Below are 2500 nucleotides of genomic sequence, written 5' to 3'. Positions count from 1 at the left end.
GACAGGAAGTCTCACGGACAGGAAGTCACATGGACAGGAGGTCACACGGACAGGAGGTCACATGGACAGGAAGTCACATGGACAGGAAATCTCACGGACGGGAAGTCACACGGACAGGAAGTCACATGGACAGGAAGTCACATGGACCAGAAGTCACACAGACAGGAAGTCTCATGGACAGGAAGTCACACAGACAGGAAGTCTCACGGACAGGAAGTCACATGGACAGGAGGTCACACGGACAGGAGGTCACATGGACAGGAAGTCACACGGACAGGAAGTCACACGGACAGGAAGTCTCATGGACAGGAAGTCACACGGACAGGAAGTCACACGGACAGGAAGTCTCATGGACAGGAAGTCTCATGGACGGGAAGTCTCACGGACAGGAAGTCACATGGACAGGAAGTCTCATGGACAGGAAATCACATAGACAGGAAGTCTCACGGACAGGAAGTCCCATGGACAGGAGGTCACACGGACAGGAAGTCACATGGACAGGAAGTCACACGGACAGGAAGTCTCACGGACAGGAAGTCACATGGACAGGAGGTCACACGGACAGGAAGTCACACGGACAAGAAGTCACGCGGACAGGAAGTCTCACGCTCATGCGACGGTCATGCTTTTATCTTTTTTGTTTGTTTGTTTTCCCCCCTCATCCATCCCCCCGTTTGCTTCACATCAACTGTTAACGATAAAACTTAACCACCACCAGCCTTTTTTTGTGCAATGGGTGCTGGACAACGGGCCCATCTCGTCTCGCCGCCCCCCCCCCCCACCCCCACCCCCACCCCCCGCCTGAAGGACTTCCTGAGTTTAGACGAACTGATTGGCCCGTTGGCACGGCAACGACTCCGGGTGATAATAACTCAAAAACTCTGATTTGAGGGTGTCTGTTCACACGGCAACTGGGGGGGTGGGGGGGGGGGGGAGTGGCCGGACGGCGGCGTCATGACTCCAAGTCCACGTTCTCCTGGGGGGCTTTTATTTTGACAGTCGCAGCGATCACAATCCAACTCGGTGTCGACGTTGGGAGAGCCCGTCGTTCTCCGCTGCGTGTGGGCGTGGCTTCGTTACCGACAAAGAACAACACCACCCGCTAGTGGCCCAGCGTGAAAACTACATCTTTTTCAACAACAAATTTTTTTTTTCCGTTGCCGCGTAAACGGACGTCGTTCTCAAAAAAAACCAAAAACAAAAACAAACGACGGCATCGTTGTCGAGCGAACGGGACGGAGCTCTGCAGCGTCGCGGCGGCGCCACCGGTCAAGTCGCCTCGTTCACCCTCCCGCTCCGTCAGTTTCGATAAATAAATAAATAAATAAATAAATAAATAAATAAATAAATAAATAAATAAATAAATAAATAACTTTCCCTCTCCACAACGCAGCGAACGGCTCATTTCATGGGTCACGAAACCAGACGGTGGAGGCTTCTGTGTGTGTGTGTGTGTGTGTGTGTGTGTGTGTGTGTGTGTGTGTGTGTGTGTACAGCCTCCACCGAGCCTCAATGAAACGCGGTGCTCTTATTGTGGCGGGGAAGTGCTGATGAAGGTGACGTCGCCACGTCAGGTCAGGTGGTTGATTAAACAGTCAGGACCCTGACCACCAGTGTTGGAATTAAAAAAAAACAAAAAAAAAACCAAATAAAAGCAAATAAAAAACAAAACAATTCCAATGAAAGAAACCGAATTAAAAGAAGTCGTCGCGGCCAAAAACCTGCAGAAACATTCTTTTACTGAGAATCGGAAACAAAACAAAAAAAAAAAAAACACCTTTAAACCAAAAAGAGTTCAGTTCGTTTGTGGTATTTTATAGTTTAACAGTAGAGAAATCCATCTTGTTTGTCGAGGCGCAAACAGGAAGTGGCCATTCTCTCCGCGCCGTGGCTCGTAGTGCTGCTGCTGGTCTTTATTTCGTGTTTTTTTTGTTTATTTTTTTTTCCATTTTTGATCAATTTGGACATCTCGTTGCTCAAAACCAAATGAAGCTCACATATCAAAACTTTCACTCCGACATTTTTTTCCCCCTTTAACAACTTTTCGCCGCCATTTTGGAGGCGCACTCTCTCGTATTGCTTTTGGACAACGCAGGGAAGCTTGAGTCTGGTTTTTTTTTTGTTTTTTTTAAAGTCTAACTTACGATACACACCTGAGTAAATCCCCCCCCCCCCCACCCCCACCCCCAAAAGCGCTCTGTCGACAAACTCAAGATGATCCGTCGCCTCGCATCCATCCAACATCAAACACAGAGAAGAAAAAAAATTAACACATTTTCTTTCTCTTCTCTTTTAAAGAAAACCTAAAATGTAGCTTTTTTTTCCCTTTGAAATCTCTAAAATCAAAGTGAGCTTTTTAAAAAGTAACCGCGACGGCCGCGAATGCCGACCACGGCGTCGTTGTCACGACAACGCCTGTGAGAGTGCAACGGCGTTTTCGGAGAAGAAACAACAACAAAAAAAAAAAAAAATGTAAATTTAACATGTTATTAAAGCTTGT

At 47.6% G+C, this 2500-nt stretch overlaps 1 protein-coding gene across 2 annotated transcripts in view; it reads left to right on the top strand.

The window, feature by feature from the left end:
- Window positions 1-2500, top strand: part of LOC308135371 (uncharacterized protein) — a 432222-nt gene that overhangs the window by 252047 nt on the left and 177675 nt on the right. The window lies entirely within an intron of this gene.

This window comes from Blennius ocellaris (assembly GCF_963422515.1).
Source record: "Blennius ocellaris genome assembly, chromosome: 10".
In the NCBI taxonomy this organism is placed as follows: domain Eukaryota; kingdom Metazoa; phylum Chordata; class Actinopteri; order Blenniiformes; family Blenniidae; genus Blennius; species Blennius ocellaris.
This window is presented reverse-complemented; position numbering and strand designations above follow the sequence as displayed.